The 26,141-nt window shown below is 33.9% G+C and overlaps 1 protein-coding gene across 4 annotated transcripts in view; it reads left to right on the top strand.

Annotated features, from left to right (window-relative positions):
• The window catches only part of NOVA1 (NOVA alternative splicing regulator 1), a 152,462-nt gene that overhangs the window by 45,873 nt on the left and 80,448 nt on the right, over window positions 1–26,141 (top strand). The window contains exon 1 of one of the 4 annotated variants that reach the window (XM_055097416.1): window positions 2,738–2,839. The exons of the other annotated variants lie outside the window; for them this stretch is intronic. The gene's annotated coding sequence lies outside the window, so the exon portion shown is untranslated. Of the gene's footprint in view, window positions 1–2,737; window positions 2,840–26,141 lie in introns of those variants that run through there. 4 annotated transcript variants of the gene reach the window in all.

The raw sequence follows: 26,141 nt of genomic DNA, 5'->3' as shown, positions 1-26,141 counted from the left end.
TATCCTACATTATTTACTTTTCCAGTGTTCTACATAGTATAATTTTAATTTTTATCACTTTTATTATTTCTAACTGTGTATTCCCATTATCATCACCCCAGTTGAATCATCCATACCTCTAATTGATTTTCTATGCTGTTAGAATTATTTTTTTATAAAATACTTACTTAAATGCCACTATTGGGGTAAAACATTCGAAAATTCCTTAACGTAATTGGTCCTGTGCCTATTCTCCTTCTCTCCGTGGTTCTTACATGAACTCTATTCCACTCACATCCTTTTCATTGCAGTATTCTGAATGCTAAACTATGCTTCTCTTTACTTCTGTGCCTTTTTACATAAAACCTACTGCTATATATTTTTCACTGTGTGAATACATTAATGTAACTTCTACTATGAGAAGAGTAGAAAACACTCTTTACATTTGAAGTAGTTAGGAACCACCCATATAGTTGTTGTATGCTATTAATTTATATGTATTAGCAAGTCTTTTTCCTCACTGAGTATCTTTAGGATTTGTTAAGAATTTACTTGTCATTTTATAAATGAGTATTTAAGTCACCACAGTCTTGAGGAGCATACACTGTTTTATAATACTGTTTTGTAATATTGTGAATTATTTTAAAGGTGAGAATAATCTTTTTCTTTTTGGAGGATATGTATGTATGAATGGTTATTATATCTTTATATCTACAGAAAAATACCTAAAAGGAGTAGAGAAAATGATTCATACAAATAAAAGTATTATGTGCATTACTTTTTAAAAAAATGTGATCCCTTGCTAGATTCTTCAAATTTAGATTTTTTGTTTGTATACTGTTATATAAATAAAAGACTGATAAATGAAATGACATTATTTATATAAAAATCAAAGCAAAATGTTTACTATATCTGACTCTATTCCAAGTAAGTACAGTGTGTGAGAAGGGACCAGTGTGGCTTTTTGAGAAATGCAGACTCCATAGGTATGTGGCAGGATTCTAAAACTCATACTTAACATTTTTATTTTGAAAATAATGCAGAAATGCATAGTTTGTGATATTGATCTATTTTAGAAGACATGGCTAAATAAAAAATAATATTATGAAATTATGTAGCAGTAAACAAAGGTGGAATCCCAAAGTTATTTGAGGTAGCTCTTTTGAACAATTATTACTATTACTGGTAATAATAGGCCAGGTATTATATCATGTGTCTGGTATGCATTAATTCATTTTGTAGTTGGACTATCCCTTCAAGTTACTATTATTCATTTTACATGAGAAGAAACAGCTGCTCATTTACACATTTAATTTTAGAAGGATTACTTCTGCTTGTTCAGTTGGGTTTCTTGAGTATAATTCATCAAAGTTTCTTAAACTACATGAGAGGTTACAGAGCCCTTTAAAACCTAACAAAATCTTATGGCCCATTTCCCCTGAAAATGTATGTATGGACTCATGTATTTTTATTTTAATATGCAGTTTCCTAGAATTCCTAGATTTCTTAAATTTCGTATGGGGACTCTAGATTGGGAATCTCTGGTCTTTGTCTTTTAAAATAAAGAGCCACATCTTGTCACTTAAGGAAAATAATATATATTTACACTATGCTTTATTATAGAAAGAATTTAAGAAAACTGAAAGGAAATTGTCAGCTATGTCTAACTCTACTGAGTATATGCCAAATCAAATAAATTCTATTTAATTAGGAAGTGAGATTCAGAAAAGTTTGACTTGTGGTATGCTAATGGTCAGGTTTGTTGGACTTTGTCACAAAGCACCCTCAGTCTGTTTCAGAAAGAAACCTAGGTGTGAATATTTTGAATAATGTAAAGTTACCTCTTCAGAGTAGTATATACATAGTAGCTGTGCCTAGAGCTAGGAGATGAGATAGTACCTTACAGCCTTTTGATTCAGTGATATTTCTCAGAGAATAATTATTGAATTTGATTTTCTGATTCCATCAAAGATAAATTATGTGGACAGGTTGTTGTAGTAAAAGCAGAATGTGGTAATAATTTTCTGTACTAATGAGCTAAAGTGATCTCAAACTTGGTTGATTCATTCTTTATATGGGCTAAGGATGAAGACTGTGTTTAGGGTCTATCTTAATTTGATTTTGGAGAAGAAAAGTTGTCTTTTTATAAAACATCAGTAGTTGTTGTGGACTAATTTCAAAAAATTCTTTTTCAAATATAAAGTAATTTGGAATTTCAGAATAACTTTTTAAAGATCCCTTTTAGATATTTTATGGTACTTGTGCTTCAGTTTTGATGTCTTACCTATTTTGTTTTTTTCTCCCTTGAATTCTCATCTGAACCAAAACATAATTAGCTGAGCAGAATAAAGAATCTTGTTGTATGTGTTTGCCCGGTTTTAGGTAAATTTCTGTAGAAATAATGTTATAAATCAATATAAGTATTTGGGTTTTATTTTTTAACATATACGTTTTAACATTTGGTTTATTGTTATTTTGTGAATTGAGTAAGTATATTTCTACGTTTCCTGCAACCATTCTTAGCATTCAATTTTTAAATGAATGACAGCCCATCTGTGTAGGTCTCTTGTGACTGAGTGATGTATTCTGTTTTGCTGTGGCAAAGTTTTCAGACAGCCACTTTGTTCTTATATATTTTCATTTTCTATAGTACTTTTCATCCCTGTATGTATGTACAGGAGTCACTTCACCCACCACCGAATTGCAGCCACTTCTGAGGTGGAACGCAGCAACTGTTTAACAGCGCACTTTCCCCTAGGTGCTGACAGCTGCAGAAGAAATTGTACATGGTGCTGTACAGAAGGTATTTCTCCACTGTGCCATCTGCAGAGTGAAACTGACTAGGAGTACTACATAGACTGTAAGTTTCTTGTGTACCTGCCCTAGACTGGAAAGCCCAATAAGAGAAAATAACAAATAACTGGGAAACATCATCTAAAAGTGTATTGAGGTCAGTTAAACTTAGTGCTGCTCTCCCTGGCTCTAAATTTTATTTTAAGGTCTTCTGATTGGTACAAAATTAAATAACAAATAGATGGATGCACTCCTTTTTATTCTAAAAGCAAATGAAACTAAAATGCTTTTATCAATATTCTTCACTTTGAATGGAACTTAATCATATTGTTTTTAAATATTTTTAAGTAACCAAATCAATATTATAAGATTTCAGAGCCATGTTCTTAAAATAGCAAAAAAAAAAAAAAAAAAAAAAAACTTGTAATTCAACAGGAACGTCTTAATTAGCCTTGCTTCCAGTGTTTTATGTCTTGGTTTTAATACTTTCTTTTGGAGTTTTGCAGCAAAGCCAGTTTATGATGAACTAGTTTTGATTCTTAGGATTAGAAACACCAATTTTGACTTCTTTTTTATTTTTATTTTTAATTTTTCTGAGATGAGGTCTCTCTCTGTCACCCAGTCTGGAGGATAGTGATGTGATCATGGCTCACTGCAGCCTCAACCTCTTGGGCTTAAGCGATCTTCCTGCCTCAGCCTTGCAAGTATCAAAGATAGCCTCCCAGCTATCAAAGTAGCTGGAAGCTGGCACTACAGGCATGCACTACCACACCTGGCTAGTTTTTTCTTTTTTCTTTTTAGTTTCTGTAGAGATAGGGTCTCACTGTTTGAGACTAACCTGATCTCAAACTCCTGGCCTCAAGTGATCCTCCTGCCTTGGTCTCCTGAAGTGCGCTGCTCAATTTTTTTTTTTCCTTTAACATTTGGGGAAAAAAGTGGGGAAGAGAAGGAACAGTAAATATTTGAACTTCTGCTTACTGTAGTTTTAGTCTCTCCCATTTAATTATTTAATGAGATTTTCTTTTGTAAAAGCACTTTTATAAGAGTGCTATCTTTAGTAATAGTTTGGCATGTTTATGCCTTATAAAATAGAGAAAATATCATTAGAAACAGCTGTGTCTGTTGTTACACAACATGATAAGGAATGTTATATTTTGTTATTTTAGGGTTTTTTTTTTAGTCAATAGTATGACATTTTATCTCTTTTCTGCTACATTTATAGACTGTTCTATGTGAAGAAATTAGAATCTCAAACTTCACAGAGTCTTAATCATATTAAATATGGTGTCATTTGGTTTAGGTAACTTTAAATTATGTGTCATAAGTTAAATTATAATGTGCACATATCTATGTTTATATATTCTTAGTCAAAGCAGATAAAAAATAACTTCATTCCACAGTTTGTTTACTTGTAAAATGAGGTAGGTAGAAGAAATGATTTTATAGGGACATTTTAAGTGTTTTCCATTTAATTCAGGGTTAGTAGTGTATGTATTTAGAATTGTACCTTACCAAGATATTTGGGCTTAAGTGACTTTGTTCTAAGTAGAATATTATTTGTGTTAATTAAATGCTGAGTGATAATGTTTTAGAATCAATAGAGGGGGTCGGATTTCCTACAAAGATTTTCAATTATCTATCTAATTTTGTAGTGTAGATAACTCCACTGTTTTGAAATATAATCTTTGGACAATACAGCACAGTTCTTAGTATCTTATTCATCATGGAAGCATAAAGTGAGTAAGAATAAAAGGCTTTACTTACACTGAGTGGAAATTTACTTAAAGGTTACCAAAAACTCATATTGTAATGAGGCTTACCCCCTTTACTTGCATAGACTTAGTATTTCATTTAATAGTCAAAGCACTAAAGAAGTAAATGTCAATACTTAAAAATTTACAGTTTACATGTAATGTACCTATGTATCTCTAGCCAAGAGAGTATTTTTATCAATATATGAAATATTCGAATTGCTATAATTGATTCTTTGGCACTTTCTACAGTGTAATTGTAAGTATTACTTAATCCCATTCATTTTATTTACTGAAGTCATCAGTATTTGACAGAATAGATTATATGTTTTATATACTAAATTTTGGTTGAAAAGGCACAAACTATACCTGTTTTATGTGTCCTGGTATCTATTTTTAAATTATACAAGTTATTTTTTATATTTTAGACTTTATGTGGATGATAGAAGTTTGGCAACTTACTTGATTCAATATTTAGCCATATGAATCTTGTATTTTATTATACCCATAGTGTATGGGATTTGAAAAAGAATCAGATGGGAACTTTTTATTGAATATACTTCTGTATTATTGAATTTAATGAAAATATACTGCTTGTGTAATCAAAAATAAACTGTCGGTGTTTCAGTTAAATTAATTTTTTGGAACATTTGTTTAGTTTATTTAGAGATTATCACCATTTCATAAAACAGATACCTCTTATCTCTATTGGTGATTTTCAAAGGGCCTTCCTCATACTGTGAAAGGCCAGAATTGTGGGCAGGATTATTACTTAATTAGCACTCACTTAATAATTTTGGAATTCAGAAATAAATTATAGGTTATGAATAATTAAACTTTAAGGAAATACTTGTTTTTCATCCTTTCTCATTATAATTTTCTATTTGTAATAGGAAAAATGAAGCAAATGCATAAATTATATGAATTTTAATTTAATTTAATTTAATTTAATTTTTTTGAGATGGAGTCTCGCTGTGTCCCCCAGGCTGGAGTGCAATGGCATGATCTCGGCTCACTGCAGCCTCTGCCTCCCGGGTTCAAATGATTCTCCTGCCTCAGCCTCCTGATTAGCTGGGACTACAGGCATGTGCCACCACACCCAGCTAATTTTTTGTATTTGTAGTAGAGATGGGGTTTCACCATGTTAGCCAGGATGGTCTTGATCTCCTGACCTCGTGATCCTCCCATCTTGGCCTCCCAAAGTGCTGGGATTACAGGTGTGAGCCACTGCACCTGGCCAAGTTATATGAATTTTTCAGTACTTATGTATGAATGATATATACTTAGACCTCTTGTGATAATGTTCTGGCAACATCTAGCTTTCCATTAGAGGCTTTAAGAAGAGATACTAGAACCAGCTGAAGAAATAGTGAAATTGGTGAGAAAATAGGAAACTATATGGCAATATATTTTTCATTGCAGAATTTATTCAATTTAAACTAATTTTAAAGAACATACATTTTAAAGTAGAATTTTAGTCCATAATTTTAAATTCTCAGATGTTCTCAGTTTTACAAAATACTCTTTTAAATTAGGTACATATTTTTATATCCCTCTCAAATAGATAATTTTTTAAAAATTATTTTTCTTATCAGATTTATCTGAACAAATTTTATTTGTTAGAGAGACGAAACACCTTCAGATGTTTTACTGTAAGCAATAGGGAGATGATTTTTTAATGTAGGATTAGGTGGACAATTCTTTTTATCCTAAGTGGTCAATATTTGAGTTACTTCATTTGATAATCAAGCTTTAGTATTTTATACATCATTTCTTATTATCCAAAATATAATTTATATTCATAGACTAATATATGGAATTTGAATTTAAATGTTTTAGAATTAAAAATGAAAAATGTTTTTTTCTAAATGGTTTCCAATAGATTAATGGAGATATAATACTCATATCTTTGCTTTTCTTATTTTATATATCAAATGATTTCTGCTTATTTTTATACATTTTGCAGTTATTTTTCAATATAAATTGAATTCATTGAAAATTTTAAATGTATAAGTTTGCGTAAAAGACTACTGATGCCAGAAACCTCATTATCTTTAATTAATCTTAACTGAATTAAGCATTTATTACTTTAAAATTTTTCTGTAATTCTGAAATTTCTATATGTCTTGTGGGTAAATGTGTGTGTGTATATATGTGTATATAATCTTTCTAATGTATTTTCTGAAGTGTGGTCTCGAATCCTTACTGCCACTTTGTAGCTATTAATCAAGTGTAAATTGCTTAACAACTTTAAGGTTGTTTTTTAAATCTGTTAATTGGGAATCATTTCACCTACCTCACAGGGTTGTTGTGAGGAAAAAACAATAAAACATATGTGAAAGAGTGCTTAGCATATAATAGATGTGCAGTGTATGAAAATGAGTGTTACCAAACCTTCAGTGGCCCCCATTGTCCTCAGGATAAAATCCAAATTCTGTGTCATGGTGTGTGTTCTGGCTCACCCTTATGTCTTTTCAGCCCCATTTCTTTCCTTGCAAACTGCACATATTGATTTATTGATACTGTAGTCTTTATAGTTCCCAGGATATATCATGCTTTCTTTTGGCCTTTATCGGAATGCACCATTCTTTTAAACTCACTTTCCCCTTTATCCCTAGGCTACTGTCCTCTGTATAACTCAACCTCATCTGTCAGGCTTTGCTTTCTATTTCTTCTTCACTAAGATGTCTTCTGTCCCTTCTTCCTCACTTATATATTTTCTTGGATGATCCTTCTGTGTTTATTCTTTTCAGCAATTATTGCATGTAATGTAACTGCCTTTGTACTTGTCTGTTTCCTCTACTAGATGTAAAGTCAGAGAGGGTGGAGCCTGTCTTATTTGCCATTTTTCTCCACTACTTAAGAGTTTCTGTAACTCAGGAAATATTTGAACATTTTATAAATAGATGTGTTCCCTAAACAAATTCACAACATATATAATATGAGTGCTACTCCTTAAGTAAAGCAATTTGGATTCTATATTTATAAAATGTATTTCAGGTCCCACAATAATCATAACAAAATGATGGCCATACAATTGGTCTTCTTTGCCCACCATTTATCACTCTAACGGGTTTATTAGAAGAGATAGACTCACTCAGGGTGCAAGCAGAGTTACTTTATTCTCTCTAGTCACTTTACATGCAGTTCCATTCTGAATATTATGTTTTCTGCTCCTTGATAAAATGCTGTTTAAGTGCCGTTATTTCCATCTCTACTCTATTCTTGCTTCTCTGCTGCTGCTTGCTTTTTTTCTCTCAATTTTTTTCTTTCTCTCTCTCATTCTTTCATTCCTTCTTTTCTCACTCTGGCATTTTAAAATAGACTAAATTTTCAAGTAATGAAGAAAATGTTTAATGAATTAAAGTTTTAAATTCTCCTCCAATGTAAAATGTCTTTTCTACATCAACCTTGCTCAAAGAGGGTTTAAAAACCTGAATAAGGAAGGAAATAGGTTGGTCAGCTAGTAGGCTGTTGCATTAATTTTTTTTTTTTTTTTTTACCTTATGTTTTCACCCTCCTCACTGTGCATCACCTAGGTTTTCTGAAGTTCTGGGATTAGAAGTAGGGAAGAACTAATTGGTAGTAAAGGTATGTTGGAAGTCTTAATGGATTCTTCTCTTGCTTTTCTGGATTCATCAAAGACTTCTAGTATTTGGAGATAACCCAACTATAGTTCCTTGATGCGGTTGACACTTTATTTGTCTGGTTTTGACTACCCTGCTTAGTTTCTGACTTTCTGGTTTATCTCTGTCCTCTTTGTTTTGGAGTTACCTTGTTTTTCTTTTTTTTTTTTGTAGTCCTTTAGGTAAGTTCCTTTAAAAATGGATTAATGCTTTCCTAGGGGTTATCTGTCCCATGGGAAAATATATTTCTTTACTCCACCAACCTACCAAAGTACTGGCCAATTCTAAAGTAGTAGCCCAGACTGAGGGCATGAGTCTTTAATTAGTTACCACTCCTTGAGTGCCCTATATTCTAAATCATAGACTAAATTCTGAGTGCATCACGGTGCTACTTCCTTCTCAATCAATCTATAAGCTGCCTTCCCTCAGTGTATGTTTATAGTTTTTATTTGAATGGTGAGCTAAAGATAGCCTGAGCAATTTTTGGCCACATTCTTACCAACTGTAGCCTAGATGATCTGTCACCTCATTTCTAGTACATTGAACTTGTTCTCAGCTTTGGATCATTGGCTGAAACTGAGACAACAAGAAAATTCTCATTTTAATATCCTGTTACACTACCATTGTGGCATTGAGGCCATAATGGGAAGCTTGCTTTTCTATGAATGTCCATCCATTTCTGTAATTCCATGCCTTGTCTTATGCTGTTCTGTCATTTTGAGATGTCTTTTCTACCTTTTTTTCCTGCGGTATTCTACCCAGTCTTCAATGTCCAAGTTAAGTAAAGTCTTTATTGGTCTTGGCAGTTAGAATAAATATTTCTCTCTAGTGTGTTCTCATTAATACTTTGTTTCATGTGTTATTATATTACTTATAGATATGTCTGTCTCTCTGACCAGATTATGAGACAGATTTTGAGACAGCCACTGACTTACTTATTGATGAACTTCTTATTGCCTAGCTCCTGTTATGTGTTTAGGACATTATATGCTTAATTAATGAATCTCTTCTGAACACTCAGATTGAAGTTTATAAAATTGTTAAGTAATTAATACTTCTGTCTCCTTATTTATTTTTCTCCTTGTTCCAAAAAAAGTTTGAGGGATCAACAGTTAGTTTCTATGCCTTTTATCATATTTTTTGCTTTTTGAATTTTTAATTTTTATGGATACCTAATAGTTGTACATATGTATGGGGAATATGTGAAATTTTGATGCATTCATACAATGCGTAATGATCAAATCAGGACAATTGGGATATCCATCACCTCAAGCACTTATCATTTCTTTGTGTTAGGAGCATTCCAATTCCACTCTTCTAGTTATTTTGAGATATATGATTATTACTTTTTAACTCAGTGGTATTTATTTATTCTTAGGCAAATTTATTTTAGGTTTTAGTTCTGGTTTGGGCAAAATTAATTTTCTCCCATTTTCCTTTGACTTCTTTATTTTTCTTTCTCTTTAAATTTCAGTCTCTGTAGCTAACTATGATAAATAAAGATAATTAGATATTCCAAGTAGCTTCAAGTTGCAAGTAAAAATAACTAATTAATTTAATTAAATAGCTGTAATGGTCTGTCACCTCATTACTACTTTTTTTTTTTTTTTTTGCCATTACAAAATTTTCTGTTTCCTTTTTAAATTCTTCAGGGTTTCAGATTCCATCTTTAGATATGGTCAGAAATGATGAAAGACAAGTTATTGGTCATAAAAAGGGTTGGTTGTAAAAGAATAATATTCCTATAATAGAAAATTAAATTGTTATATTTATTGGGAGTAAAGTTCTGTTTCATTCAGACATTATCCTGTTATTTTGAGTGATTACCCTAAATAAGTTGTCTCAATTTGAAATGCAGCACCGAATTTCTGCCATTCCTCAAGAGAATAATAATGCAGTCTTTTTATAATAATGCAGTCTTTATTACTGAGATTTAGTCAAAAGTAGAATTATTTAATACATATAGTCAGGCAAATAAGTAAAAATTAGATAACCAAGAAATCCAAAAAGCATTTTAAGTAGAGAAAATTGAAAAATTACCTCTATTTAAAACTTCTTTTTCCTGGAAAGTTCCAGATGAGTACAGATGGTATACTAAGAAAAGAGAAAACATATTTTCCCTTCAAGTCACATTGTTAAAGGCTGAAAGATGACAAATCAACTTGCCATATAATAGCCCAGTGATCTTTTTTCTTCCTTATTTTCATGTTGTTGGAAATATGAAGTTTTTAATAGATATGTTTACCTTACCTAATGACTTGCACCAATATGACTGGTGACATTTTAATATTTAATTTTGATAATTTTATCTGTTAGCACTTATTGGCTTAGGAATCTTAGTGAATGGATATTCTGACCTTTACATTAGGTTAAATGATATAGATGGCAGATCTCAGAATCAGCTCAATAAGGTGCCAGATATTATAATATATAATATATATGATTACTTGTGTGCAGTCATACTTCTTATAGCAATAACATTTTGTGTATTTTCCTAAGAAGAAACAAACTACAAAATATGGCCAAGTGAGTCTCAGTTTTAGGTATCAAGAAACACTGTTTATCCCTGTGATTTTCCCTGCTCCTCAACCCTTGCAATAATTCAAACATTCTATTTACAACATCAGTAAAATACATTTTTCTTGTATTTTCCACTGAGTTTAAGGTGAACATTGACTTAGGATGGAACTTTGAGATTAGGAAGAACAAAATTCTGTTTTTCTGTTTTTGAAAGCATACTCGGGGAAACTAAAATGCAATAGACTTTTTGGCATGCATCTAGTATGTATCAATTATAAAATGCGAAAAGTGATGCCTAAAAATATAATTTCCTAAAATATGCCACCTGAAGTATATTTCTTTTAAATACTTGTTTTTCCCTTTGTTTCCTTATAAATGGCTCATTCTGTTTTTGAATTGTAATATTGTATAGGACTTTAGAAACCCTCTTTTAGTGGGTCCAGTTAAAAAGTAAGTGATTAACTGTAAATTTTTTCATATACCTTGTTCTTTATTTCATAACTAATCCTGGATTGTGTTCCTATACAAAATACCTTACTCATGTTACAGGGAAAGTGCAAATAAGAAAACAGCCATCAATTGATACTTGGTTTTTATGCGTCTCTTTGCAACTCCAACTTCACATTTTCCCACTGTGCTTTAAAGTATGACGGATTCAGCATGCCTGAAAACCCAAATCAGAAGTTCCCTATTCTCATTCTACCTTCCAACCCCAATCATTCTTTGCTTATGTCTTCACCATATACTTGTGACTGTTTCCTCTCCTTTTACTTAAATATCATCCAATTTTTTTTCTGGATCCTAATTATTTTGCCTTTAAGATTTGTATTGAATCAGTATGGTTTATTCTATCTCTGTTGATAAAACTCTGGCTCATTACTTACCACAAGAAGTGATAAGTTTTTAAAAATAGGTTTGTGCACTAGTTTTACCTTTCTGTACATTGTATTTCCTTAAGAGTGGAAAGCACGTATTGTTCACCTTTGTGCTTTCCATGGAGGATATTCTCATAAATCATTTCTGAGTTCATTCAACTAATTGTGAAGTAGTTGATTCCTGGTATTTAAGTCTTAAAAATATTGAATGGATTGCTAAAAGTCAGATCAGTGCCACAGTTTAAAATTAATCACACATTATTCCAACTTGATGATACTCTTATTAGTGTTACCACCAGGAAAGTACCTTAAATGAATTCTGAATAATTATTAAGAACACTTGGTTTGCTACTAATGTGAAAACAAATTTTACTTATAGTATGCTAGTACATGCTGGTTTGTAGGCTTTTACTATAATTTAGATGAACTGAGTTGTCTTTTTGTTTCCATTTTTAAAAATATGGTTACATGCCATTTTGAGGAAATAATTGCGGCAAAAGTCATCTAATTCAGCAGCCCCCGACCTTTTTGGCACCAGGGACTGGTTTTGTGGAAGATGATTTTTCCCTGAGGGGGATGGTTTCAGGATGAAACTGCTCCACCTCAGATCATCAGGCATTAGATTCTCATGGGAAGCACGCAGCCTAGATCCCTGCATGGGCAGTTCATAATAGGGTTTGCACTCCTGTGAGAATCTAATGCCCCAGTTGATCTGACAGGAGGCAGAGCTCAGGTGGTAATGCTTAATGCTTGCTCACCTGTGGCTCACCTCCTTTGTGTGGTCAGGCTCCTAATAGGTCAGGGAAGGGGTGTGGGGGAAGGGGGGACGGCTGATTGGGGACCCCTGATTTAATTGTTTAGGTCTCTTTTTTTACATTAGTCTCTTTGTGGTTCCTTCAGAGTTAAAATACAAATGGGAAACAAGCTTCCTTTGAAATGTTACAAAAGACTTAAACCCAACTACTAGTCTGAGGGTGGATCTGATTTATGCTAGTAAGAGGACACAATGGCCTCCTAAGAAAAGTAACTCTGCAGCAGGCTATTTTTGCTTCTTGTGCTAGAACTTTAGAGATAGCTTGTTTTTTTTTCTTTGCCTCTTATTATTATAGTCTTTGAAGATAATCACTAGTTTCTGAAAAATTTTATTACAAAAGTACTGTCATTCATATCAGACTGGATTTGAATATATGCTTATCCTTGCTTTTGAAATGTTTAGTTAAGTTATTTGAGTTGTCAGTGTTATATAAAAATAAGATAACATTTTAAATGCAGTCTCTTAAAAATATTATTTCAGTCTATAACTTTGAATGCTTTGATTAATATAATCCTGTTTTCTTCCCATTTCTCTCCTCTTTTTCTTTTAGTATCTGTGTGTATATATCTTTATCTACATCTATCATCTATCTATAAAGACATATACACAAATACATAAGAGCTCTTAATTTTATAAATCCACTTTTTATATTCTGATGTCTCAGTTATTTTCTTGGAAAAGAACTTTTCAGGTCAGTTTAATTTTATTTTGTCTTATTTAGAAACAAAATCTGAAGCCTGTATGTTTTGTTTTCCAGATTTGTCTGTATTTATATTAACGTTGGTGTGTGTTGCTTTCATATTATAACTATCACAAGTTTTGTGGCATTTAGTGAACCTAATGTAATTTACATTCTGTTATTTGTGTAATCTGTTATTCTTATTCATCATTCATTCATTCATTTCTTCATTCAGTGTTTATTTAGTAATACTGTGTACCCGGCACTGTCCTGCATGCTGGGGATACAGGAAATCTCTATGTTCGTGGAGTTTGTATTCTTGTAAAAGAAGAGGGAGATGTGTAACCCTAATAGAGAATTTTAGAGAGGCATAAATACAATGTAAGAAATAAGGGCATGGTATAAAATATCTTGGGGGTATATTTTAGCTAGGATATAGGAGAAGGATCATTTGAGTTGAACTCTAAAGGATGAGGACGACGAAAGTCACATTCTAGTCATCAGGAATTGTAAAGAAAAACGTCCTTGGATCAGAATGAGCTTAGCATGCTCAGAGAAAAGAAAGAAATGCTGTGTGGGTTGGCTATCCTTCAGAAAGAGAATGTGGCAGGAGTTGGGGTCTTTAAGATAATGTACAGGCCAGATCAGTAAGTCATAGTAAGGAGTTAAAATTTTACCATAATTACAATTTGAAGACATTGGATAGTTGAGTGTTACGAACTGATTAACACTGAGGAAATTAGTTTACCTGCTGTCCAGAAGATGAACAAGGGAAAGGAGTGAGGGGCAAGAGCATTATTAGGGGGTTATTGCTGTGGTCCCAGCTAGAAATTATGGTGTCTTGGTGTAAGTCTTGTAGTAGTAGAAATGGTGAGAGGAAAGATGTTTTGGAGGAGCACTGTTAGAATTTGTAAATGGATTAGAAATGGGGTAATCAAAAGTATCAAGCATAATTAAACATTAAATATTCTTTGGAAATATAATTTAATCGACATAAACTTTTCCATGGTAAAAATGTAGTATAATTTTTTAAATTACACATCTATTTTTGATTATTAGTTTTTTCCTTAGTTTTGCTAAAATAAATGACATTATGTCATTTTCTCACCTCTCTGCCATTGAATGTAACGATGATTTTTGATGGCTTGTCAGTTTAAAGGTAGAAAATTGTATCTTGCTATTTTACTTTGTTTGTCTTTGATTACTACTTAGATTCAAATTTTAATGTGTGTATTAACCAACTGTATTTTTCAGTTGTGGATTATTTCTAGTCTTGATTGTTTGGGGGATATTGGGTATTTTCTTTATTGATTTGAAAGGCCTTATTAATTTCCTGAGATAATCTAAAAGTTCCAACTTGATTTGGCTCTGAGTCTTTCTGATTCTCTTATGTCAGTTTCCCCCTGCCGTTTATGCTGTAGACACTCTGGACACTTCTCAGCCAAGCAACTTTTGTATTGCCTCTTAGCTTTTGCACTTGTTCTCCATTTCTGGATCCCTCTTCCTCTACATCTTCACTCATGACTGTGAGAGAAGGTTCATCATTCATGTTCCAGTTCAAATGTCATGTCCATAGAAGAGCTATTCCCAGTTTCCTAATATAATATCCCTTCTTACATCTTTCACATTCTATCACGTTACTGTCTCTGTTTTGTTTTCTTTGTTCTCTCCTCATAGTCTTTTAAGGTCTTCACAGCACTTATCACTGTCTGAACTTATTTATTACTTACTTATTGCCTGTTCTTTCCACTAAGAATGAAAGAACCATGGGGACAGGCATCTAATCTGATTTGTTTACTGCTGTACTGTATGGGGCTATTGTTGGGCATATGGTGGGTAATAAATACATATTGTGGAGTGGATGATATAAGGGCATTAACCATTTGTTATAATCTTATACTTGTGTTCTTTCCCTTTTTGCCAATTGTCTCTCATTTTTGCTTATGGCTTTTTATATGTAGAATTTTGCACTTTAATAGAATCAAAACAATGAAGCTTTTGAAATTTAAAAAAACTTTCCATTTGAGATCTTCCATTTACCAATATTCTAATTGAAATGTTTTTGAATATAGAGTTATCATTTATTTTTGTGAATTAGGGAAAGTATTTGAAGATAAAAAATAGCTCATAAGTTTATTTCTAGTTTGATTACATATTTTATAAGATAGAAATTACATATAATTTTTTTGTTTTTCTTCACTTAATATTTTACCATGTGCATGTTTAAATAATATACCCTTCATTTTTCACAAGCATGATTTTAAAAATTTCTACACTATTTCATCTTAGGCATTTGATATATTTATCAATCCTTTATTATATATTTGTTTCAGTCTTTTTTGCTAATATACATTTAACACAGGGCATATTATTGTATTTAAGTTATTGTGTTCATTTATAATACCTCCATTATGATAAATTCTTAAACATAAAGTAGTGGATTTCCTGAGTCATTAGGAGTATAGTATACACAGTATTTTAAGACATTGAGTATTCATTGCCAAATTATGCTCCAGAAAAATTAAATCAGTTTCCTCTCCTAGTAGTAGTGTATGTATGTGTGTGTTTATGAAATGTTCTAATTCCTGATATTGTGTGCTTTTAAAAACTTGGCCCATTCCTCTCCATGAATGCCCTCTCCCTCTAAAACTTTCTCGAAAAACTATTAGAATGTTTGTCACATGTAAAATTAAAAAATTTTTACACAGTAAAGTCTATTATCTTTCCCCCCCTTTTTTCCATTTTGTGTTTTTGCTTAAAATAACTTTTCTTATTTGAAGGTTATGAATATGCTCACTTATGGTTTGATCTTATTTTTTATGTTATATGCCTCTAATTTATATAGAATTTAAGATTTGGGGGGTTTTGAGAGTAGAAGTTCTCGCTTTATTTTTTCCAAATAGTAATCTAGTTATGCCAGCTATATCTTTTTAAATTTTTTTAAATTTTTTAACATTTTTATGGCTACATATTAGGTGTATATATTTATGGAGCACATGAAATGTTTTGATACAGGCATGCAATCTGAAAAAAGTCGCATCATTAGCAAGGGGGTATCCTTCCCCTCAAGCATTTATCCTTTGTGTTACAAATAATACAATTACATTTTAAAGTTATTTTAAAATATACAGTTAAGATATTGTTGACTATAGTAGCCCTATTATACTATCAAATAGTAGGTCTTATTCGTTCTTTCTATTTTTTTTTTTTTGTACCCATTTAACATCCCCGCCTTCTCCCCAACCGCCCACCACCCTTCCGAGCCTCTGGTAACCATCCTCTACTTTTTCTGTCCATAGTTCAATAAATTTGATTATTAGATCCCACAAATAAGTGAGAGCATGCAGTCTTTGTCGTTCTATGCCTGTCTTATTTCACTTAACATAATCATCTCCAGTTCCAGCCATGTTACTGCAAATGACTGGACCTCATTCTTTTTACGGCTAAATACTCCATTGTGTATATGTACCACATTTTTTTTTTTTTTTTTTTGAGACGGAGTCTCGCTTTGTTGCCCAGGCTGGAGTGCAGTGGAGTGATCTCGGCTCACTGCAAGCTCCGCCTCCCAGGTTCACACCATTCTCCTGCCTCAGCCACCTGAGTAGCTGGGACTACAGGTGCCCACCACCACGCCCGGCTAATTTTTTGTTGTTGTTGTTTCTGTTTTTTGTATTTTTAGTAGAGACGGGTTTTCACCGTGTTAACCAGGATGGTTTTGATCTCCAGGCCTCATGATCCGCCCATCTCGCCCTCCCAAAGTGCTGGGATTACAGGCGTGAGCCACCGCGCCCGGCCTATGTACCAATTTTCTTTATCCAGTCATCTGTTTCTGCTGATAGTAATTTTTGAATAATCATATATACTATAATCATGCTAAATTTTTTGCTTAATTTTTACATATGCCAGGGTTTTTTGAGAAAGGGCTATTTATTCTGGTCCACTGTTATATTAATCCTTATTTGACTTATTGTGTTTTTTAGTCTCTCTTTATTGTAAAGTATCTACTAGAATAATAATTCCCTGGCCCTATTGTCCTTTATTTTAAAAACTATTCTGGTATATTGCTGCATTTCTTTTTCTCTACAAACTTAAAATTATTTTGCCACTTTATCCCTCCTAAATAAACCATTTCCGTTTTTATTTTAGTGAAGTCACATTGAAAGTATTAACTGTTTGCACAAGATATTCTTGCAATATCCAGGATTTCTTATAAGAACTGAGATTTTTTAAAAATTATTTTCTGTCTCAGTAAAGCTTTTTTCTACACAGATATCTAAATATGTCACTTAAGGCAATTACTAGTTGTTTATTTCATGTAATATTATTCCTGGTTGCTCTTTTAGTATTTCTTAATTTACATATTTAGCTGATTATTATGCTTCTGTAGTCTATTAGTTTCCTGTGATCACTATAACAATTAACATTAATTTTGTGTCCTAAAATAATGCAGATTTATTCTGTTTCAGTTCTGATGGCCAAAAGTTCAAAATCAGCCTTACTGGGTTAAAATCAAGCCTCAACAGGTCTGGTTCCTTTGGAGGCACTAGGGAAGAATCCCTTTCCTTGTCATTTCTACCTTTCCTTGACTCTCAGCCCCTTTTAAGAATCACTCCATCCTTTTGCTTTTGTCATCACATTTTCTACTTCCTTTTTTAACCTTCTTGTCTCCCTCTTGTGATTATATTTAGGGCTCACTCAGATAATCCATGATAATCTCCCCATCAGAAGATCCTTAATTTAGGCACATCTGCGGGTCTCCTTTGCCATATAAAGTGACATTCCCAGGTTCTAGGGATTAGGGTGTGTGTATTATGTGAGTGACCTTTATTCAGCCTGCCCATATAGAATAATTATTAATTTTATACTATTTTATTTCCATTGATTTTATTGAACATTATGTTAAGTATTGTTGCTTTCAGTTCATTTTCTACCCAGTTATAAAATCTCTATGTGATCATATGTTTATTTTTATAGTAGTAATTTTATACCTGTTTCTATTTCATATTTTATTACTTCTTTCAATTTTAATGCAAATGCCAAAAATGTTTTCCTTCATGATATTTTCTGTTGTTTTCAGACAGGTATTTTTTCCTAATCATAGAGAAGTAATTTGTTTCTTGCTCTTTAACAGTCATCTTGGACAAACATGTTTAACATACATCTTGGACATATGTTTTGTTGTATTTATGTACTACCAAATATTCGCCCACACTTGCATTTCTGTATTAAGCTGTATTTAACTATAGTATATCCGTTTTTCAATATACAGATGGATTTAAGTTGCTTATATTTAGTTATGATTTTTAATGTCTTCATTCATACATTTGTGTATGGCTGAGTTTGTGTGTGACTTTCTTTTCCATTTTGATTATCAGAGTTATGCTAGTTATTAGTAAAGTGAATTTAAAGACATTCTATTTTTCCTCTGTAGACTAGTTTATATTCAGTATTGAATACTTTTTGTAGCATGAAAATTCTCTTTGCATTTATAGTTTGAAATATCACATACAGCAGTCTAAGCACAGAGCTTATTTGAATATATTTATTTGATAGGCCTTTTTCATTTCTTGGTTATTTTTGAGTGAATTTTGATAATTTACATTGTTCTCAGAGAGTTGTCCACTCTATCAAGATTTTACAGGACTATTTGTTGCATACCTGCTATGTATTAAGCATTGTGCTAGGTGCTGTGCATGCAAAGATAAGAATTTCCTACGATTCTTAATCTCAGGAAACATGTAGTGAGAGAAGTTAATTTTCTTAGGGTAGAGACATAAGAAATAGAAAAGAAGAAATTAACATCTAAACAGAACTTCTGATAACGATTTCCTCATGAATACAGGCAGCATGTACAAAGTCATAAAAATTGTTGAATACATGAACAATTGAGACATTTACAAGCAGATCATTACAGCTTGAGTTTAGGTATTGGTCAGGAAAGAGTAATGTATACAAATTAGAAGCTGTATTATGGATTATTCCTGAATTTGTACCTTTTCCTATAAACATTGATAGACTGTTAATAATGTTCATTCTGGGTTTATCATCAGTATATTCACATTTTAAAAGATTATTCTGATGGCAATAGGGAGGGCTTTACTGAAGGAAGTGGGAGTGGTTAATGCTGGAACCACTTACCCATTGCATTACCGCAAAATGCATAAGTGGCTCCTAAGCGAGGGCTACAAATAGAGATAGAAATGAAGGAAAGACTATATATGAACAAATGCTAAAGATATAGACCAAAGATTAGTTTACTGATTGGATACGGTAGATGAGGGAGAAGTCAAGACGACTTCTAACTTCCTGTCAGTTGTATTAGAACAAAATGTTTTCCTTGTCTTTATTTCAGACGTGATAGCTCTGATTTCATTTGAAAGACTTATTATATTCTACATAGACTGTATCATTAACATGAAAATGTGAATAGGAATAACAATGTCAGGATCACATTTTTAGTTAGAAACCAAAGTAATCTATTATAGACAATATATCTAATAGCTAGGAGAGAAAAAATAGACATTCTAATAAGATTTCTGAACCATATAGCATGGTGATCTAAAAATCATATTTTATTTATGATGTTTTTAGTACATCTTCACTTGGAAAAATGAAATAAAGAATTTTATAGTAAAAGAGTTTAGACATACTATTTGAAATTTGTTTGAAGTTGTTTCTCACCAAATATATTCCAGGCATTCATTAGATATAGATATCAAAATGAAATACCCTCTGCCCTCAAAAGGTACAAAAGTCTCGTAAAACATGTCTTATAAAGGTGATTTTCAAGTATCTGCCCATTACATACATCAATAATACAAGCTCATGCAACTGCCACCATAGTCAAGCTATGGTATATTTCCATCATGCCAAAAAATTTCATTGTGCCCCTTGCCAGACCATCCTTCCCATCCATCCTCACTTCAACATTCCTTCCTTAACCCCCTCCTGCCATAGGCAATCAGTGATCTGTTTTCTGTCACTATAGATTTGACTTTTCCAGAGTTTCATTTATATAGAAGCATACATTATATAGCCTTGTGTCTAGTTTCTTTTGCTCTGAATAATGTTTCTGAGATTCATCCCTGATTTTGCATGTGTAATTTATTCCTTTTTATTGTTGAGGAGTAGTCATTGTCTAGGTGTGTGTATACACAGTTTATTTATCTATTAATGGACCTTAAGTCGTTTCTAGTTCTTGACTATTAGGAATAAAATTGCTATGAATATTTGAGTACAAGTCTTTGTGCAGAGTTATGCTTTCGTTTATCTTGGGTAAATACTTAGGAATGGTATATCTGAGTCATATGGAATATTCAACTCTGTGAAAAACCACCAGGAGGGGTTGTGTCATTTTACATTCCTGCCACTATTTCATGAGCTCTCCAATTAGTCCAGATCCTTACCATGACTGTACTTTGTGGTGTCAGTCTTTTTAAAATTTTAGCCATTGTAATTTGCGTAATTGTATCTCATTGTGATTTTAATTTTTGTTTTCTTAGTGGGTTTTCATGTGCTTTGTGACCATTGCTTTATTTTCTTTTGTCAACTCTTCAAACCTTTGGTTGTCTCTATTGGATTGTTTTTCTACTAATCAGTTAGAAGAGTTCTTTAAATATTCAGGATACAAGTCCTTTGTCAGATATATGTGTTGTGAATATTTTCTCCTGTGTTGTTCTGTGTCGTGGTTTACCTTTTCATTTATTTGTTTGTGTCCTTCCAGGAGCAGAAATTTTTAATTTTCATGAAGTCCAGTTTGTAAATGCTTTTTAAAAACCTGTCTTACTTTTTGCATATTAAGAAATGCTTGCAAATGTCAGATTTTCTCGTACAAGTTTTGTTTTGTTTTGTTTTGAGACGGAGTTTCGCTGTTGTTGCTTAGGCTGGAGTGCAATGGCGCGATCTCGGCTCACGGCAACCTCCACCACCTGGGTTCAAGCAATTCTCCTGTCTCAGCCTCCTGAGTAGCTGGGATTACAGGCATGTGCCACCACACCCAGCTAATTTTGTATTTTTAGTAGAGACGGGGTTTGTTCGTGTTGGTCAGGCTGGTCTCAAACTCCCGACCTCAGGTGATCTGCCTGCCTCAGCCTCCCAAAGTGCTGGGATTACAGGCATGAGCCACTGCGCCCAGCCTCTCCTAAAGGTTTTATAGCTTAATTTTTATGGTTAGATCTATGGTTCATTTTGAGGTCATGTTACATATTGTGTGAAAACAAATTTGATCAATAAGTATGCTTAATTAAGGGAAATCTAAAATTGCTATCATCACACATTTGACAGACTCTAAATAAAGAAGGAGTAGATGGATTTTTTTTCTGCTGAAGTTAATTTAGTACTGACTTATGTATGAAATACTGCTCTAGTTTTTGTACCCATCCAACAAATAAAACATGCCTTGTAAAATAATGACTTTCCTATTAGTAGTGGGTTTAGGTGGAGACTGCTAACATTCTGTATAGAATGAATGTACATATTAATGTCTCTTCACAGTACTTGTCACATGCAAAATATTCAGTAAGTGTTGTTTTTGGTTGTTAATGTTCATTATTGTTAATGTCATTCGTATTGTTATAATTATTATATTTAGGATTCTTGCCTTGAGGAATTTTAGAAAGGATGATATTTAGATGAAATAGGTTTGGTTTCTGTAATTTATTTACTTAATACTTACACGTAGTAGTCATACTTTTTATGTTTTTTTCTGCCCTCCCAACCCCTCACACACATAAGAAACTTAATTGTTAATGGGTTCTAATACATAAGTAATAGGAAGCAGTGTTTTTAGCATCCTTTGAATGATCTCCTTTATTTGCATGGATAATTCCTGAATACTTTTTTGAAAAGTTCAAGAACAGTAGATGTAGAATAAACAGCGCAAGTAACATTTTACCTACGCTTCCAGTCTTTTCCCAGAGATAAGTATTATAGATCTGATCTGTTTGCTTTCAGATAATTATCTATACATTTATACTGATATATATTTATTTATATAAAGGCACATTTGTAGGTGTATTTTTCTTTGTAAGCCTAAATGAACATATTATACTTGCTTTTTTAATCTTAACAGAATGTTTGATAAATCTTTCCGGGTTGATACTTTCTTCATTCATTTTTACTGCTGTATATTATTTAATAGGATGAATATACCATAACTTATTTTTCAAGCATGCAGCAGGTAGACAAGTGCGAGGCCAAGCCTGACTGACAGAATCAGCTGGTAAAGGTAAAATGAGTCACTTTTAGGCTGGGCGCGTGGCTCACGCCTGTAATCGCAGCACTTTGGAAGGCCGAGGCAGGCGGATCTTGAGGTCAGGAGATCGAGACTATCCTGGCTAACATGTGAAACCCCGTCTCTACTAAAAATACAAAAAATTAGCTGGGCATGGTGGCGGGTGCTTGTAGTCCCAGCTACTCGGGAGGCTGAGGCAGGAGAATGGCGTGAACCCGGGAGGCGGAGCTTGCAGTGAGTCAAGATCGCGCCACTGCACTCCAGCCTGGGTGACAGAGTGAAAAAAAAATGAGCCATTTTTAGATTCAGATAGTTTATTATTTACATACACAGCAAAAGGAGGGGAAGCTAAAAGTATCACATCTCCAGGTCCTCATCACATACAGGAAAAGGACAACATGAAAAAACAAAAGGCTGCATGACTGAAGTGTGAGTCCTAGGATTCCCCATTGCTGAAGACTCAATTCTAGAGTACAGCTAAATACTTTTATAGTGTGCCACTATACCCTAAGGGGTTGAAGGTTAGGAAGAGTGAGGCAAAAAGCTTCGTACCTCATTAGAACCTGGGAGACCATGAGAAACTGTCTTATGATAGTCTCCCATTCTCTCATTTTCCAGAGGATCACGAACCATTCTGCTAACATACAGATTACCTGCATTTAAAGCCATTCACTGTGTGGCCTATAAGTATACATTCACCATTGCTGGAGCATCATGATAGAAGCCATTCCCCTACAACTCCAACCCCTGACCTTTCCCATATCAGGTAACAATTCCTCAAAGGCATAACCACTTCGGCTGGGCGTGGTGACTCATGCCTGTAATCCCAGCACTTTGGGAGACAGAAGTGGGCAGATCACCTGCGGTTAGGAGTTCAAGACCAGCCTGGCCAACATGATGAAACCCCGTCTCTACTAAAAATACAAAAATTAGCTGGGCATGGTGGTGGGCGCTTGTAATCCCAGCTACTTGGGAGGCTGAGGCAGGAGAAATGCTTGAACCTGGGAGGTGGAAGTTGCGGTGAGCTGAGATTATACCACTGCACTCCAGCCTGGGTGACAGAGCGAGACTCTGTCTAAAAAGAAAAAAAAGGAAAAAAAAAAGCATAACCACTTCATTAGATACTACACTTAATTGTACTTTTAGGGGCTGAGAGCAAATATGCCTCCTAGTAGGGTGATCGGGTGTAGTTGTTGGATAGACCTTAGCCAAGCTCCTCATCCAGAGCCAAGCCATTCACGTCATAAATTGAGATACAGCAAGTGGTGTTGGCAATCACACATATCTCACTTCAACTGGCCAGGAGGAACTCCAGGGCTTCCCAGACTTTTCATCACCACTGGACCAGAGAGTTTAGAGTGGTCAGCTTTAATATGTGAAGAATATACAAAAGAGTTTGTCTTTCCTTAAGTATTAGAAGAAGACCACAGGGCACCAACAATAAGTAGGATTCGGCTAAAGGGAATCATAACAGTGTCCCGAAAATTAATCTTGTTATGTGGCTTGTTCACTCCTGCAATCAGCAGCTTTCCTTAGATTAAGATTCTTCATTGGTCAACAGTTGAGCTGAAAGCAGTAGTCTGGGTAATACTGGCTCGGTGGCTAAGAGCTGAGAAATATTAATGTTTCTTCTACCCACCCTGGGTGTGCTGGTGTCTAAGGTATTCTTTTTTCTACAGCCAGGGTTACTGTCTTCCCACAGCCATGTGTTTCAGTCCCTGCAGCATGATCAGTCCCTGCAGCAATTGTTTCACTCTTTTTCTAATCCACCCTCTACCTTACCCATACTATATGGCCTGGAGTTGGCCCTACGTAGCTTAGCAGTTTCTTCATTATATACAATATGCATTGTACCATCTTAGAACATCTTTTGTTCCTTGAAATGTAGGCCACATTGGAAATACCATAGGAGTTGTGACCTCATATTCATCATCATTATCATGATTATCCCTAACTGCCTAAACCTAGTAAGCATAACAGGACAGTAAAAGAGTCAACAGGTTAGAGTCTTCCAACACCAGTACTTTACTACTTGAAAATTCCAGCACCCTGATTTTCCAGGGATGCAGTATGTGAGGAAGTGGTGTGAGAAAGATTAACCATGTGTTTTTGGTCTTTTATAGCAAGTCTGGGCCTTCTCCCTTCCCCTCAAACCTCATAATTAAACATTCTGTTTAGCTGAAAGGGACCCTTCTGGGGAATTGCCACACTTAGAACCCAGACTGCTTTTCTTAAGTGTGTATGCCTCTGGGAGCCAAGCCGTTTTTAGGCTCTAGTTACCTTTTTTAGTTTCTTCTTTGAGAATCTATTCTGTCCTTCATTGTACCTCTTGCCTGAAGATGATATGGGACATAAAAGGTCCAGTGAATGTCTCAAATATCTGCTCACTGCTGGGTAGTTTTACTCTAAAGGCCACACTATTGTCTGATTGGGTACATTTGAGAAATCGACATGTGTGAAATAGTCCGTCTGTCTTTGAATAGTATGGCCTGCTTCTACTGTGTGGATAGAGATGACAATGGACAACCTAGGAAGGTGTCTACTGCTGTCAGTGCCAAGTAGTATCCTTAAGAACTATATGGTCTACTTGACAGACATGTCTGGTACCCCTAGCTATAGGTTCCAGAGTTCCCTTTGCTACTTAACTGTGTAGTTGATAGTCAAGAGCACACATATCCTTGACCTTACGTGTTAGAGAATCACTAAGGTTTTTTTTTTTTTTTATTTGTTTTGTTTTGTTTTTGGCGGTATCCTGAATTGGAGATGGGTTACCATGCTCTGGGCAATGATGTATTCAGGTGACTGTGGTCTCTACCAAGGCAGTGCAGGTCTGATCAGCTTATTGATTCTGGTGATGCTCATCCTCAAAGGGTACTTTCCCATGGGCATCAACATGAATCATGAACAAGAAATGTGAGACTTGTACAACCTGCAACTATAACGCTCATCTCCACAGAAACTGGAACGAGGTCATCTAAATTGTCCCACTGCCAGGCTTCAGACCACACAGCTAGCCCATTGACTCCTGGTATCAGTCATTGAAAATATAACAGACTTTGGGGGTGTTTTCCAGGGAAAGCACCATAGCTCATGACTTCACCTAGTGAGCAGAGTTCTCTTTTCCATGCACAGTTTTAAACAGTTTTCCTTGGGGCCACACAGCTGCAGTGGCCCAGAGCACCTCATTGGACTTTACCTTAGGTGATTCTTCTGTGAGCTAGACCCAGGCATCCTCAGGAACCCCAAAGTTCTGAAGTCTCCAAGATGTCCAAGATTCTGGTACAGACTCCTGCATTTGGGATGGCCGTATTTTGGGAGTTATTAGCCACTTTTTCACATAGCTGATGTGCCTATGATTTTCTTTAATAACATACACATCACTGGTTTGTCATGCATTTGCAAGACCACATTGCCTTAAGAAGTGGATTTGCCCATAAATTATTTTGGACCACTTGAAGGTAGCAGGTATTGTCAAAAAATAACGACAAATTGTTTTTAGCTCTTATCCCCTTGATTCTAAATTCAAGGCAAAACTGAAACATGCAATTTACCACCCAGTATTAGTGTTTCTTTCAGATAAAATGTAGCTAATTATGAAGGAATAAAATGATGATATGGTTCATATGCTGATAAAGTGAGTATATATTTTTTATTTTCTAACATTAAAATTTAGCAAACCTGTCTTTTGAAAAAATCTCCAAGATTTTTGTAAACAGCGCTGAGCTTTTAAATAAATAAAAGTATATTTTGTCTAGTTTTATAGATCTCTCCATCTAAAAAGAAAATAGTGCCAAGGAGTTTTTTACTTCCTTCTCTGAAAAGACATGGAGTGTTTATGCAGGTTTCCAAGCAACATCAGCTTTGAAATTATA

The sequence above is a fragment of the Pan paniscus genome, chromosome 15, assembly GCF_029289425.2.
Source record: "Pan paniscus chromosome 15, NHGRI_mPanPan1-v2.0_pri, whole genome shotgun sequence".
Lineage (NCBI taxonomy): Eukaryota > Metazoa > Chordata > Mammalia > Primates > Hominidae > Pan > Pan paniscus.
The sequence above is the reverse complement of the archived record's forward strand: the minus strand, read 5'-3'. Positions and strand labels throughout refer to the sequence as shown.